Genomic DNA, 16,058 nt, shown 5'->3' on the forward strand with positions numbered 1-16,058 from the left:
TTTTTTTCCAAATTATGTTCTTAAAAATATAGTAAAACATATGCTAGATTGGTTTGTTAATAAGAAACAATATTTGAATTGAGATCCTGAAGAAAAATAAATTAATTGTACAAAAATGTATTACTAAATATCTGCATTTTCTAGAGAGGTATTCTTAAGTATGTAGGTATAAAATTACATTCTGAGATACATTTTTAAAATAATTTGTCAAGAAAAGAACAGGGATGCTTTAAGCAGAAACAACAAAATCACAATTGTTGAATATATGTGATGGTTGTATGTTCAGGTATTGATTATTTTGTGTGGGCAGGAAAACATGATAATAAAATCAAATTACAAAAAAAAATACTCTGGCTTTTTAAACAGCTTATTACATTGTTTAGAACAGTGTTTGTAGTGCTATGATTGGTCAGAGCCAGAGACTTTATAACATTTAATAAAATAAGTCTCTCTGGAAGCTCATGGGAGTTCTTTTATGGAAGCAAAGACCTATATTAAATGGATTGAATATTTAAGGAGTAATTATCTTGAGTAATATGTTTATTTATATTTCTAATTATGCATTATCTTTTTTGGTTATCTTTAAAATATATTCAGCTTATGCAAATATGATATGCATCATAACCTAGGATCTATAGTCTGAATTTCTTATATACATATAATCACGTAACTTTAAAAAGAAAGAATCAAACCATAATTACAGGTTGGATCCTTCTAGAAAATGTTATTTACTTGAATGTTTACTTTCATCTTACATCTTCATCAGTTAAAACCAACAGTTACAATACAAATGAAAGTTAGAAAATAATATTATTAAGGTGAAATTTCAATGTGCTTAGTAATAAATAATGGGAATAAGAATTATCCAGTATGTACTGAATGCTACAAGAATTACATAAGTCTAATGAGCATGATGATTTTGAACTTAAGTAAATTCTATGTGCTTAACTATTTTTATGGTTTATAGATTTAGGACTTCTGAATGCATTTCTTTTTTCTGTTATGGGATATTATGAATTCACCTCAGTAGACTTTTGCTTACAAGACATAGCATTAATTTATTCTATTGAATTTTTTTTTTTTTATTTTCGTAAAAATGTGTAAGCTCTGTGATTTCTTGGACTAAAAGATATCTATTTACATAGTGAAAGGCCAGGCCTTATAAAGATCCTGCCAGTATTCAATCCTATTCTTGTTTTTTGTTTCAATGTGTTGCTAGTTATCTTATCTCAGTGTATTGTATTTATATAATTTCATATTTGATTAAAATACCTAACGTATGAGACATGTTAACATAACCAACACATGTAAGCACACAACCCAATTTAAGCAGAAGAACAGCATCAATAATTTTGCAGTTATCTTTCACTCTTTTTCAGCCACACAGAGGCAACTACACTCTTAATTTTGTGTTTAGAGTCCTCTCTTAATAGACTGATTGTATATGGTTAAAGGTCTATCTTTACCTCAAGAGGGCCTGTGTTTGGATCTTGTTCCCCCTACTTATGACCCTTTTGAATTTATTCTTAAGCTTTATCCCTCCTTCCTTTATGGAAATTTGAGTGTTTTAGGAAAAGTTTAAAAAAATAGAAACTTTAAAGTAGACTGATAAAATCTAATGTTTTTAGATACAGAAGTGAGAAGCTGAATACGGGTAAAGCACGATAGATTGTGGGAAGAACAGAATTTCTTTTGTGTAACTGCTCATTCAATAGGCTCTTTTTTAAAGACCTGAACAGGTTACAACTATTGGTTATCTACAAGTGGAATTCTCAAATATGAAAATGAAAGCCTGACAAATAAGATATTAATGCCATTTTCACTTAAAAAATAGAACAAGCAAACGAGAGAAATAAAAGCAGTAGCTCAGTAAAGAACATCCTTTATTTGCCTTACATATAAGCCATTTCAGAGGCCATATCTGCAAAATTAGGAAGAAACTGCTAAGTGTTAAAACATTTCAATCAATCACTTTAAGAAAGGCAGAGAAAGCAAATCACTCTAGTGGATAAAACAGGTGAGACTGAAGTTGCTATAGTTGTCATCTTTTTAAAAATAATCTATTTATTTTGAAGAAAACTTCAATAGGAAGGTGTTTTCATTTTTAAATATATCTCTCTTCAGATACTATTTAATACTCAATGTGCTAATAATGTCAAAAATTGTTAAATGCATATATGTCTGTATTTCAAATAGGATAGTTTGTCAAGTCAGGTTTTCCAAGAAGCTGACACTACGCAATTATAAGTCACTCAAAAGATTATGAGAGGAATGTTATTTAAAGATTAAGAAGAGAAAGCAGATCTAAGTGCAGGGAGTCTTCAGTGATGCAAGCCTGGCCTCTGTCAAAGGAGAGGGACAAAGAAGGATGAGAGTGAAAGAGTCACAGCCTGAAGCACAGTTTAGGAAATTCTGGCCAGGACAATAGGAGTCTCCAGTCCAAAGTCTTCTGTTGGAAGATTATCACAAATCTTAAAAATGACTTTCATCAAAACTCCCAGTATGCTCAGACATTGCCCAGGTACAGACTGAGAAAATACGGCCTGAGTGCAAAGACAGTCATACGACCAGAAAAACAGTAGCTGGGGCTTCCTGTCATCCATGCTCACTGAAGCAAGAGTTGTGAGTGGTGACCACGTATATCAAATGTTTCTATGAAAAAAACAAACAAACAAAAAAACCCAACCAAGTGAAACTCCAAAACGATAACCTTTAATGCTTATTAGATGACATAAGTGTTAGATTGAATATTTTATTTAATATTTAATCATTATATATGCACATATTTATGGGCATGTGAGCTTAATTTCTGTTTTTAAATTCAGAATGCTTCAATAATAACATTGCATTTTATATAATTCTGATTTTCTTTTTTAAAATCAGCTCAAAAGGAGAAGCTAAAATATTCAGCTTTAATTTCACCAGTAGATTTTTAATGTTTTGTAATCATAATGTTTAATTTGTGCTGTTCTTAGAACTTTAATTATGAAGCTAAATTGTACTAATACCCATTAGGTACTTCTTAATTGAAGGCACATCATATGTCTGATGTGGCAGTACTAATTGGTGTAATTAAATTCTAATATGCTTCAGTAGCCTAATTTTTAAAAGTGAATAAAAAGCTGATAGAAATAAGTCAGTTCTTGAAGCTGCATAGTTGTATAATACATACACGTGTTTGCATTTGTAACATGCACATTTATTCAGAACAGACAACTCATTAATTTATTCCAAAATAATTTAACCTGATAACTTGAAACAGAGAGTAAAACAAATTGATCAGGTAAATATACATGTGACTTAAAAAGAAACAGCCGTATAATTTAGCCACAAGGACAATGTTTTTCTTTTTTACAAATTCTTAGTTCGGTCAAATTCTCCGAAAGTCACTACATATCTTTACTGTGATGTGTTTTGGGTGAAGTTACAACCTATTTGTAAATCATATCACTGGTTTGTCCCAGCAGAGGTAGATCAGAGGTAAGCTCCTGTGCTACTAAAACAGTCTCCTAAAAACAGCAAGAAAATAATTTTTACATGTTCAGAAATACTCATTTATTTATATTCCTAAATTTTCTTTTATTCAATATAACATAGATAATTTAAAAATAAGTAGAATATTTTATTATATATATTTTATTTTTATACTTCTAGTTAAATGAATAGTGGAACATTATATATCTATTAAATGTTTTAAATTACATGGAATTAAAATATCAAAGTTAATTATGTTATAATTTTTAAATTTCAGAAACCTTCTTTAAAATTCTTACTGTTTTATTTTAAAAAATCATATAGAAATTATGGTCAGATGTAAACTGTGACTCTGAGCACAAATCCCAATGCTGTTGCCAATTTAATTCCAATTTTTGTGTTCACACACAAAATGTAGTTTCTCTTTTATTGAGTTTTAGAAATCTGTAAGATTTACGTATCTGGATATACACTCAGGTCTAGCTTCATGTTCCTGTGACCTGTGTGGTCACACAAGGACCCATGCACATAACGACCTCATACTTGGTCTAATGCTCTGTTGTTATCATCTTGAAGTGCTTAACACTTTGGACGAGGTACAACTTCCATTTCATTTTGCACTGGGCCCTGCAAATTATGTAGACAGTCATATATGAGTCCAGTATTTTCCTACCACCAGACATTTTAATGTACTGAAGAGATAAAAAACTAATGATTAAAAGTTTTAAAAGAATATTTTAAAGAGTGTTTGTTTGTTTATTTGTTTGTTTTTTAATCTTAGATGTCTCAAGTTTGCCTTCCATTAGATAATGCAGTAAGGAAACCCCAGTTTACAACACAGGGCAGGCAGGAAGACAACCAATTCAATGGGATCTATGTCCTGTGCAGTCACCACCAGCTGAGCCTTCTTTTTCTCCACTAAGGTGGTGACAGTGTTAACCCCCGTTAGAAGGACAGGTGATCTCTTAGTGGGAATGTCGCCTTTACTTTCTTCTCAGTCCAGGCTAACAGTCTCTGCTGCTTCTCTTGCTTTTTCTCTGGTCTGTACTTGCCAGTCAGCTTACCCCATTGAATAGCTTCTTGGTGGTCCAAGGCCCTGGTGAGCTGGTTAACTACAGAAGGCACTTTCAGCAGCTTATAGAGGATGGATGGCTCTCTGCTGCTGCAACCTAGTATAATGGGGCCATTTGACAAAGCAAGTGAGGTCCCTTTTGGGCTGGATGTTCTGTCCAATGCCAAAATGTCCTATCCAGTGCCAAATTTTTCAAACAGAAGATTCACCACTTTCATGGTCTCCTGCTTTTTCCAGACAGCAAGGGTCAGTGCCACCTTCTTCCCTTTGGCCTTCTTTCCTTTTGGCACCTTGGGTGGCTGGAGAAGAGAATAATATCTTGAGAGAAAAACAAGTTGAAGCCAGAGGTAAAACTGAATATTGGTAATACATTTTTATTTTAGGGTTGCTTTCATTTTAGTAAGTAATTCAGAGTGTTATTTTTTAAAAAAGCATATATCAGAGTTCCCTAATACATTTCAAACTTAAAAGTACATTTAATTTCATAAGAGAAGTGAAATGTTTCATGAATATATTTTAAAGATAGGAAAACTAGAACATAATTTGGAATAAAACTAATATTTAAAGTAATCTGGAGATAGGACTCATATCTTTTAATAGAACATGCTTTCTAATAAGCTAGTGATTTTTCAAAGTTTTCTAAAACACTTTTCTCAAACCATATTTAACCTAGAAGTAGAAACAAATAAAAGACATAAAATTAGATTAATTTTGTTGTAACTCGGTTGGCTCTAAAGATTATAGTTAGGAAGTGATTACATTAAGCTGTACATATGCAGCATTCTAGCAAATTTCAATGCAGTAAACAAAATCTATAAATAATGTGAAACACATATTAACATGTTAAGCATAAGATGCATTCATTGTCTTCAACAGAATAGTTCTGTATTAATTTTTTAAATGTAATACAATTTGACTTTAAAAACTGAAAAATCATATTCCATTAAGAAAAAAAATTATAAGTATTGCAAAAAGATGAGGAAAATACCTATAATAATAACTTTCAACTATAACAACTTTGTTTTATATACTACTGGTTAGCTTTCCATATGTCCAAGCATTACAGTACTTTTTATTAAACCTAATCCTCACAAGAACATTGCTTTAAGTGATATTCCAGAGTGGTAGTCCTTTAAGCCATTAGAACGATTTGTGAAATCACTAAAAATACTAGGGAAAATATTCAAAAAATGACAATTGTGCCATTATTTCTCCTCCTCAAAGAGACTATCATAACTAAAACTCTGTGCCTCATGTTCCTGTTTATTTCTGCCACTTTCAAGTCTCAGAGGTATTATCAGACTTTCATCACTATATGACTCTGTTTTTCCAACAGAATCAATCATCTATCCCTTATCTAACATACTGATAGATCTTGAATACTTACGTTCTGATTAGCAAATTCTTTTTCATTTTTAATAAAAACTTGAACTCCTGATGTGTCTGGAAAATACAACCCCTTCAATAGCCCTTTCAATGTGTTGCTACTTTCTTGCTCACCCCATCTTCACCTGCCTAATAATGAGGAGGCTGGGTACATACAATTTCAGTTAATTTGTAGTTATCAGTCTATTATAGTTCTTTCCTTCTGAAAACCAACAAGTAAATAAACCAATAAGCATCACCAATAAACTTTGCCAGTTTATGGTTCATAATATATGTCTACACCAAGTTTTCCATTCAACTGCTTTTTCAGACCTTTTTTTGGTCTCTTTCTCCTTTATGACAACTTTTGCTTTTGGCTTTCAAAGACATTCTCTCCATTATAAACTCTGTCATTATTCTCTATTGTGCTTACCTCAAACTGGTAACTCTTTCAAATCTTACCTGTCAGTTTCTTGACCACCATGCATGTTAATAACATTTCTTCTCTATTTTAGACAGCAAATATTTCTCAATATTAACAAAAAAATTAAAATATTCTACTCTCTGGTCCTCTCTACCTCCCATTTCATCCAATATCACTTGTTCAAGACCTGAACTTGTACAGGTTTTTGACCTCTTGAAGACTGTCACTCTATGTACTCTACTCTCTTCTCTGTCCTCCATAGCCTTCTCATTGCTTATCTCCCCTACTTGTCCGGGAAATGATGACGTGTTTCATCACTATAATTAATCTCTTTCAAATGGCCTTCATGCCAAATTATTTTATTATATGCTCTTTCCATGCCATGACTTGTTTTCCAAACTTACCACAGAACAAATTTTGTAATTAGTTTTCCATTACTGAATTAGTACCAATCTCTGTCTTAAAAAACAAATACAGTAAAAAATGATAATGAGTTTATTTTTTCTTATAATACTATCACTGGTGCACTTTTAGAATAAATTAATCTTAAGATGATATAAGCATTTCTCCGAATGATCTTCAAATTCATTGATTGTTTTGTGATTTCAATTTCCTTATTTATTGTTCCTGTTGCAATTTTTTCAGATTTTATAATTATATATATTAACTCAGAACACATACCTCTTATCACACATATTTTTTTCATATAGTTTATCTACACCTCATAGAAAAGGGCTCATTTGCATTTTCTCTTATTAGACTCCTTATTTCAAATAATATATTATTTATGAGTATTTTTCTGTGCTGTAGTTATTCATTCTTACAGATATGTAACATAATTCCTTTTTCAAAGGTAAAAATTGAGCTATCTTTTGTTGAGGATTTGTTGATCTCTGTCTGAAGTTTCAAAAATAAAGAACTTTAAAAGCAAAATGTAAATTCCTTTCAAGTTTTAGTAAAATTACTTCAAACGTAGTAGCTTAAACAATACAGATTTATTATGTTACAGTTCTGTAAGTCAGAAATCTGACTTGATCACACCACGGTAAAAAACAATATATTGCCAGGGTTGTTTTTTCTGGGGGGTGCATGGGAAGAGTTTGTTTCCTTTGGTTTTACATGGCCCAGAGGCTGTTTGCATTCCTTTACTCAGAGTCCCCTCCCCCATTCTTAAAATAAGGAATGGAGTCAGGGTGACTATGGTTAGCAATATTGTGTTGTATATTTCAAAATAGCTAGAAGAGAGGATTTTGAGTGCTCTCACCATAAAGATATCAAAGATGTATGAAGTGAAGATTGTGTTGAATATCCTGATTCAATATTTAAACAATACATACACATGTTGAAACATCACACTGTATATCATAAATATGTACAATTATTATGTGTCATAAAACAAGATTTAAATTGTTTTAAAAGGCCAGCAATGGCAGTTTATGAGCTCCCATCTCATCACTCTAACTTCTTCTACTTCCTTCTTCCACTTATACATGTCCTTCTGATTATTTTGGTCCCATCAGAATAATCCAGAATAACTTTCCTATCTTAATATCAACTGATTAACAACCTTAATTCAGTCTACAATTTCAAATTTCCTTTGCCATGCAACTAACATATACACAAATTCTGGGGATTAGACTGTGGATACCCGTTCTATTAGTTTGTTCTCACACTAATAAAGACACAGCTGAAACTGGGTAATTTATAAAAGAAAGAGGTTTAATTGACTTACAATTCCACATGTTTGGGGAGGCTTCAAAATCATGGTGGAAAGTGAATGAGAAGCAATGTCACATCCCACGTGGTGGGAGGCAAGACAGCTTGTGCAGGGGAACTCCCATTTATAAACCCACCAGATCTCATGAAACTTATTCACTACCACAAAAACAGCATGGGATAAACCATCCCCATGATTAAATTATCTCTATCTGACCCCATTCTTGACATGTGGGAATTATTACAATTCAAGGTGAGATTTGGGTGGGGACAGAGCCAAATCATATCGTTCATGGAGAGCCATGATTCTGCCTACCACAAGTAAGATGTACAAAGCATGGAAAGAGCTACAGCCATAAACAATTGTATCATTGGGAATTTCTAGCAGAATAAATAGCAGTTATTAACTGATAAGTTAACAGATTAAGTAAACCTAAATAATTGCCTCATTAGCAGCGAGGCTTTTGATGGTTCATGTATCACAAATATTTAAACACAAATACATTCTTCTCATTTATTCCAAGAACAAAAGTGTACTTTTTTGTTTGTTTGTTTTGTTTTGTTTTTGAAAGTTTGGTATGAGAGAGAGATGAGCCGATTTGACTACTCTAGGCTAGAGGATATGTAGTTGAGATTCTATAGCTGAGTGGAGGAAAAAAAAAAAAATCACAAGCCCTGTCTGGCTTAACAGAGAGATAAAACTGTTTCTGTTGAGATGTGATGGCCCCCATTACACCACATTTGGACTTCTAGCTAGCCTGAGTTCTTCAGATAACTGACCTTCCTTCCTTCCTCCCTCTTGTAATAGTCTGTGTGTGTTTAGAAGTACCTTGAAATACTGGTCAGAAATGTGGCACCAAAGAGAAAGGCTTGCTCACTCCACATCTTGACCTGATCATTTCCTGAACATGATTGTGTGAGATAGACGACTCTTTGCTCCTCTTTGGCTGATCTGCAGGAATAACATTGGGAATAAGCAAAGCTCCTTTGGACTCCAGAGGGTGGTGGTCAGGAAGTGGGCCATTGAGAACCTAGGTAGAAATACAGGCCAGATTATTGGAGTATTTTGGTTTATAATGTTAAAATATTTATATATATGTTATGCAGGCCTCTATTTCCACTCTTGTCTTAGAGATCACATATATTATTGGAGGGCCTAGCAGTGTTTCTGGAGTTTTTGGAACTATGCCTTTTTCAAGATAAACTAAAAAACATTTATGGATAATTTAATTTTTCCCAGTGTAGATTCCAGTGCCAAATTCCTTTCTCAGACTCTGTTTCTAGTATAACATGTTAATATGTAATCCTGCTTCACTTAGGGATTTTTAGAGAATCTATCCCAGGTTACTTAATTCAACTCCAAGACGTACTTTTCTTTTAAATGCAGTGAATAAAGGTTGAGTTACTTAGTCATTCCTGTTTAATTTAATCCTACTATCATCTGCCAATATGGTACTGATACTGTTTCCTATTTCTAGATTGTAGCTAGAAATATTCTGTAATATTTATTCTTGACATATGTCTGTTACTTCAAGGGAATACATAGGCTATAAATAGTCCCCTTGCCTCTCACAAGTTAGACAGTCCTTCCCAGAATGCCCCGCTGAAGAGTTGTAGCAGATCAGCCTGTTCCTCCTTAACCTCTCTGTGCCTCATATGTTCACCTGTAAAATAGTGATCATAGTAACACCTATCTTGTGATGATGTAGAGAGGATTAAAAAAGCTAATTAGGGGAGACCAGGCATGGTGACTTATGCCTGTAATTCTAGCACTTTGGGAATCTTAGGCGGGCAAATCTTTTGAAGTCAGGTGTTCGAGACCAGCCTGGCCAACATGGTGAAACCCATCTCTACTAAAATAATAATAATAATTATTATTATTATTATTAATTGAGCATTGAGGCATTTGCCTCTAATCCCAGCTACTTGGTTGGCTGAGGCAGGAGAATCACTTGGACCCAGGAGGCGTGGGTTGCAGTGAGCCGAGATCACACCACTGCACTCCAGCCTGGGCAACAGAGCAAGTTTCTGTGTCAAAAATAAAAATAAATAAATAAATAAATATAAAGTCAATTAGGGTGGAAACATTTAGAATGGTGTGTTCATAGGTTGTCACCCTCTCGAAGCAATTGTTGGACACTATTTTGAAAATGTTTTACTTCTGAGTGAAATGTTGCATTTTATTTTACTAGAAGATTCTTATGTAGTTTAAGTACATTTTACAGTATTATTAAAGAGTATGAACAAAATATTTAGGAAAGATGAGACCATATTTCTATTATTTGTGACATTGAAACAAAAAATCAAGCAAATTAATTTTTATTAAGTTTTTGTACCAATTTCATATCTAAACTTTCAAAGAATTTTATTGCAAGAAACTCTCTCTTATTGTTAACTCAAAAAAAAATTTCTCTTTTTTAAATTGACTTCATTCCATAAGTCTCTACACTACTAATTTGGTCAGAAGTTATTTTCAATCCTAATTGGGAACTACAAAGATCCACTTGATATCCTTTCAATTTATGATGTTGAATAAAGTTGAATTGTAATAATTTGAGTGTACAGTCAAAGCAATTTTCAACACTATGTATCACTGTAGAAACAAGTGAGAATGTCTTAGTTAACTATTTAAGTGGCTTGAGTATGGCAATTAAAATTTCTTCTAAGCTTATTTTGATGAATCTTGTAAGGTGACATTTATTTCTTATGCTCTGAACATCATAAGTTCTGTTGATTTTTATGGGAAGTTTTCAAGATCATTTTCAGAGATCTATGACAAAATGACATTATTTGAGGAATAAAAAGAAGAAATAACTAAAAGTTGAAAGCATTATGCTATTCCTTAAGCCCAAACTTTTCTCCCTTTACAAAAACAAATTAAACGCAAAACAAACAAACCATCAAAAATACCTTGAATCACTGTTGGTGGGAATTAAAATTAGTTTGACCACTGGGGAAGACAGTGTGGAGATTCCGCAAGGATCTAAAATCAGAACTACCATAACCCAGTAGTCTCATTACTGGGTATATATCCAAAGGAATATAAATCATTCTACTATAAAGACACATGCACATATATGTTTATTGCAGCACTATTTATTCATTTCTTTTTCTTTTCTTTCTTTTCTTTTTTTTTTTTTTTTTTTTGAGACGGATCTCGTTCTGTCACCCAGGCTGGAATGCAGTGGCACCATCTCTGCTCACTGCAAGCCCCGCCTCCCGGGTTCACACCATTCTCCTGCCTCAGCCTCCCCAGTAGCTGGGACTACAGGTGCCTGTCACCACGCCCGGCTAATTTTTATTTTTGTATTTTTAGTAGAGACGGGGTTCACCATGTTAGCCAGGATGGTCTCGATCTCCTGACCTCGTGATCCACCTGCCTCGGCCACCCAAAGTGCTGGGATTACAGGCGTGAGCTGTTGTGCTCAGCCTATTGCAGAACTATTTATTATAGCAAAGACATCGAACCAACCCAAATGCCCATCAGTGATATAAAGAAAATGTGGTACATATACACCATGGAATACTATGCAGCCATATAAAGAATGAGATCATATCCTTTGTAGGAACATGGAAACCACCATCCTCAGCAAACTAACACAGGAACAGAAAACCAAACACCACATATTCTCACTCATAAATGAGAGTTGAACAAGGAGAACACATTGACACAGGGAGGGGAACAACACACACTGGGGCCTGTTGAGGGTAGGGGGAAAGGGGAGGGAGATCATTAGGACTGACATCTAATGCATGTGGCTTAAAACCTAGGTGACGGTTTGAGAGGGGCAGCAAACCACCATGGCACATGTATATCTATTTAACAAACCTGCACATTCTGCACATGTATCTTAGAACGTAAAGAAAATAAAATGATATAAACAACAACAAAAATATCTTGAATCTCCAAAATAAGTTAATACAAATAGTTAAAATTGAGCATGCTTTTATTAGAATAGGAAAATGTCATTGAAAATACAATAGATAATTAATAGATGTGAACATATGTAAGAATGTATGAGTGCTTAGATCTGCTACATAAAGTGAGTCCCAAATCATAAGGTTACAAATTTTTTTTTTTTTTTTTTTTTTTTTTTTTTTTTTTTTTTTTGTGGAATACGTGTATTCAGTGAGATGTTACAATTTCAATCATACAGATTGGTAACTTTTATGTTTATTTTTCAAAAGCAGCTCAGAATAGTTTTTTAGATTCTGTAACACCACAGTGTCCTAATTTAGCTCCTAAAAATTTATTACAGAATTTTAAATTCACTTTCATTTAATCTTCCTCTAGGTGTGTAAGCTACATCAGAGATCTGCACAAAATGCTTTTTACTCTTTCATGGTATACATTCTCCTTAGGTAATTTTGATCTCTACAATCTTTTCCATCATCATTTCTACTTGAAGACTAACTAATATACGTAGAACAAATTTCAATTTCTAGACCTATATGCTTTCCAGATATCTCAAATAAAAGACAAAATTTGGGGAGATATACCATGTTCTTGGTTTTGAAGTATGGTTTTTACAGTGTGATATTGTCCTCAAGAAAGAGTAAATAGATCAACAGAACAGCATAGAAAATACAAAAACAGATTTATACATATAGTTAATTTTTTTTTTTTTAAAGCAAGTCAATTCATTAAGGAAAGTATCAGCTTTGAAGAAATGGAAGAGTTTTCAAAAGAAGAAATGTAAAACAATTGGGTATTTATAAGCAATAGAAAAATAAATTTGATTCATAGCTTGTAAAATACATAAACATTAATAAAAAGCCAACTTGAATGTATTAAAATCTTAGAGACAAACATAAGGTAAATCTTTGTGACCTTAGTTGAAGCAAATAAGTGTTGTATATGACATTAAACATTTAATTTGTAAAATAAAGTATCAACTTGAACTTCTTCAAAAGTGAAAGTTTTTACTCTTTTTTTTTTTTTAAATATACTTTAAGTTCTGGGATACATGTGCAGAACATGCAAGTTTGTTACATAGGTGTACACGTATCATACTGGCTTGCTGCACCCTTCAAACAATAATCTACATTAGGTATTTCTTCTAATACTATCCCTCCCCAAGCCCACCACCCCCTGACAGGCCCCGGGGTGTGATGTTCCCCATCCTGTGTTCATGTGTTCTTACTGTTCAGCTCCCACTTATGAGTGAGAACATGCAGTGTTTGGTTTTCTATTCCTGAATTAGTTTGCTGAGAATGATGGTTTCCAGCTTTACCCATGTCCCTGCAAAGTACATGAACTCATCCTTTTTTATGGCTGCATAGTGTTCCATGATGTATATGTGCCACATTTCTTTATCCAATCTATCATTGATGGGCATTTGGGTTGGTCTCAAGTCTTTGCTATTGTGAACAGTGCTGCAATAAACATACGTGTGCATGTGTCTTTATAGTAAAATGATTCATAATCCTTTTTCTATTTAGTAATGGGATTGCTGTGTCAAATGGTATTTCTGATTCCAGATCCTTGAAGAATCACCACACTGTCTTCCACAGTGGTTGAACAAATTTACACTCCCAAAAACAGTGTAAAAGTGTTTCTATTTCTCCACATCCTCTCTAGCATCTGTTGTTTCCTGACTTTTTAATGATCACCATTCTAACTGGAGATGGTATCTCATTGTAGTTTTGATTTGCATTTCCCTAATAACCAATGATTGTGAACTTTTTTTTCACATGTTTTTTGGCCACATAAATGTCTTCTTTTGAGAAGTGTCTGTTCATATCATTTGAGCACTTTTCGATGGGGTTGTTTGTATTCTTTCTTGTAAATTTTTTTAAGTTTCTTGTAGATTCTGGATATTAGCCCTTTGCCAGATGGATAGATTGCAAAAATTTTCTCCCTTTCTGTAGATCATCGGTTCACTCTGATAATAGTTTCTTTTGCTGTACATAAGCTCTTTAGTTTAATTAGATCCCATTCATCAATTCTGGCTTTTGATGCCATTGCTTTTGATGTTTTAGTTATGAAGTCTTTACCCATCCCTTTGTCCTGAATGGTATTGCCTAGGTTTTCTGCTAGGGTTTTAATAGTTTTAGGTCTTACATTTAAGTCTTTAATGTATCTTGAATGAATTTTTGTGTAAGATGTAAAGAAGCGGTCCAGTTTCGGTTTTCCACATAGGGCTAGCCAGTTTTCCCAATGCCATTTATTAAATATGGAATCTTTTCCCCATTGCTTGTTTTTGTCAGGTTTGTCAATGATCAGACAGTTGTAGATGTGCGACAATATTTCTGAGGTCTCTGTTTTGTTCTGTTGGTCTACATATCTGTTTTGGTACCAGTATAATGCTGTTTTGGTTACTGTAGCCTTGTAGTATATTTTGAAGTCAGGTAGCGTGAGGCCTTCAGCTTTGTTCTTTTTGCTTAGGATTGCCTTGGCTATACGAGCTCTTTTTTGGTTTCATATGAAATTTAAAGTAGTTTCTTCTAATTATTTGAAGAAAGTCAATAGTAGCTTGATGGAGATAGCATTGAATCTATAAATTACTTTGGCAGTATGGCCATTTTCATGATATTGATGCTTCCTATCCATGAGCACAGAACAGTTTGCCATTTGTTTGTGTCCTTTCCTATTTCCTTGAGGAGTGATTTGTAGTTCTCCTTGAGGAGATCCTTCACATCTCTTGTAAGTTGTATTCCTAGGTATTTTATTCTCTTTGTAGCAATTGTGAATGGGAGTTCACTCATGATTTGGCTCTGTGTTTGTCTGTTATTGGTGTATAGGAATGCTTGTTATTTTTGCATATTGATTTTTTATCCTGAAACTTTACTGAAGTTGCTTATCAGCTTAAGGAAATTTTGGACTGAAATGATGGGGTTTTCTAAATATACCATCTTGTCATCTGCAAACAGAGACAATTTGACTTCCTATCTTCCTATTTGAATACACTTTATTGCTTTCTCTTGCCTGATTGCCCTGGCCAGAACTTTCAACACTATGTTTAATAGGAGTGGAAAAAGGGCATTTAAAAATATTTTTTTTAAAAGCCATGGACTGAGAAAACATTTAAATAGCATACATCTTATTGGCCAAAAAGGGTTTATCTCATCAGGACTAATGTTTGTCTTTAGAACTGGCACTTGGCTGCTTTTTGGGAGATAACCTGTGAGCCCTTAATATATTCTGTAGGATGACAATGTTTCTATGTATCTTTGGCTTTAGAGTACAGTGAACAGCTGATTTTGAGTGTCTGAGGCCTTGGACCATGCTGTGCTCATTTGTCCAGATAGGTTTAGCCTAACAATATAATTTACGGTGAATGGCTGTGTTTATTCTGACAGATGCTGGAGTCTGAGTAGCTGAAATCATTCACATAGGCACTACCCTATGACTGATGCCTCGTAAAAACCCTGGAGACCAAAAGTTAAGTGAGCTTCTCTGATTGACAACACTTCAATATGTTGTCCAATATTGTTGCTGGGAGAATTATATGTGTTCTTGTGGGATTCCACTGGGAGGGAACACCTGAAAGCTTGTACCTTATGTCTTCTACATTTTTTCCCCATGGGCTTTTTTTTTTTTTTTTTTCCTTTGTTGATTTTAATCTGTATCTTTTCATTGTAATAAACTGTAACTGTGAATGTAACATCTTTTCTAAGACCTGTGAATCATTATAGTTAATAATTGATCCTAAGGGTGGTCGTAAGGAGCCCCAACACACTAAAAACTTACTTTCATAAAGAATATATAAAAGCTGTCAAAAATCAAAAATAAAACAAATCACCCATTTTTTTAAGGCAGAAGATTGAAAACGACATCATGGATAGAAGATAGAAGACATGGATGACAAATAAGCATATGAAAATATTTTAACATTTGTAGTCATTAAAGAATTGAAAACCACAAAGAAATACTACTGATAGTTATTACAATGTCCAAAGTGAAAAAAAATATTAACCCCTACTAGGTATAGGCAACAAAATGGAGGAATTGAAACTGTAATATACTTTTGATTGACAACCACTTTGTAAAATAGACTGACAATT

At 33.4% G+C, this 16,058-nt stretch overlaps 1 long non-coding RNA gene across 1 annotated transcript; it reads right to left on the reverse strand.

Moving 5' to 3' along the window:
* Nucleotides 1–2,686: 2,686 nt before the first annotated feature.
* Nucleotides 2,687–9,898, reverse strand: LOC140712103 (uncharacterized). The gene is made up of 2 exons (XR_012093553.1): nucleotides 9,716–9,898; nucleotides 2,687–4,845 (listed from the first exon to the last, which is right to left on the reverse strand). It is a non-coding gene; the product is annotated as an uncharacterized lncRNA (long non-coding RNA).
* Nucleotides 9,899–16,058: the final 6,160 nt, after the last annotated feature.

This window comes from Chlorocebus sabaeus, chromosome 7 (genome assembly GCF_047675955.1).
Source record: "Chlorocebus sabaeus isolate Y175 chromosome 7, mChlSab1.0.hap1, whole genome shotgun sequence".
Taxonomy (NCBI): Eukaryota; Metazoa; Chordata; class Mammalia; order Primates; family Cercopithecidae; genus Chlorocebus; species Chlorocebus sabaeus.